The 1,106-nt window shown below is 40.2% G+C and overlaps 1 protein-coding gene across 2 annotated transcripts in view; it reads right to left on the reverse strand.

The window, feature by feature from the left end:
• The window catches only part of LOC125948564 (estrogen-related receptor gamma), a 35,705-nt gene continuing 34,599 nt past the window's right edge, over window positions 1–1,106 (reverse strand). For both annotated transcript variants that reach the window (XM_049674767.1, XM_049674766.1), the window contains exon 6: window positions 1–1,106. This exon is cut by the window's right edge and continues 1,654 nt beyond it. The gene's annotated coding sequence lies outside the window, so the exon portion shown is untranslated.

Genomic DNA, 1,106 nt, shown 5'->3' on the forward strand with positions numbered 1-1,106 from the left:
TGCTAGGATATAATTTTATTTTCTTTCCCTCCCATTCGATATTTTCCGCCAAATCCCATTACTTTTATATATTTCATCTATTCATTGCCAGTTTATAATCTTTCGTTTCCATTTGCAACCGCGTCCTCCTCCATTCAACGAAAAACAATCAACACTATCGCAACCACCCTTAACGTCTCTAAAGCATATCTCTTCTTTATCCTTCTCTCGCTCTCCTTCTCTGTCTTCCCAAGCGTACAGATCCTACATTCCCTGAGAGTTGAAACTCACAATCATTATCATCTATCTTTAAACATGGTTCATGCTATCTTGCAACACAACCGCTGGCAATTTCGTTTATTGCGTTGGCTATCTCTGCGGTATCGAAACCCTACCCATCTTATCGTGATTATATCGTCTTTTAGCTTAAAACATTATCCCGCTCCTCTGAGCTGCGAGTCAAAGACGGGATCACTGGATGTTTTAATGCCGTTTACTATTCCGTACTTTCTTCATTCACAACTGGTCGAATACTTTCCCCTAACGAAGAAAAAGTGTACTGCTGAGGGTCTCTGATGCTAACGTTTAGTCGTGTGCATTCGATAGTTCTGCCCTAATTGTTGCAACTTAGCCGCGAGCTCATTCTCCCTCGACGGATTCTCATCTTTTATTCTTTTCTTACTTTCGCCCATACTTGTATTTTGTCTTTATGGTGCTTTCCCTATTGCATTTCCATTTTAAAATTGAAATCACTCTCTTTCGCCCCCACAAAGGCTCATTATAAGTAGGTTTCTTCTGTTGCTTTGCTCTTCGCGCATTTGCCAGGAGCTTGATAAAGGGTGAGAAATGAAATATTATGCGTAAGAACGTTCACACGTGCCACGGGATTACTTGTACTGTATTGCTTCACATATCGAGGCTCGATTATGTGGTTTATAGATGCTTTCGAAGAGCGCAAAGAAACACGTTCTAAAAATACGAATTAAATCTGTCTTCCCGATCCAATTATCAAACTCTACAACTGAAACTCATTAAGAGCCACCATCGGAACGACGTTAGCTTGCATAAATCTGTCTATACCGAAGCATATTGCAAAATTGGTTCTGATCAACACATTGCCTACAAGA

The sequence above is a fragment of the Anopheles darlingi genome, chromosome 2 (genome assembly GCF_943734745.1).
Source record: "Anopheles darlingi chromosome 2, idAnoDarlMG_H_01, whole genome shotgun sequence".
Classification (NCBI taxonomy): Eukaryota; Metazoa; Arthropoda; class Insecta; order Diptera; family Culicidae; genus Anopheles; species Anopheles darlingi.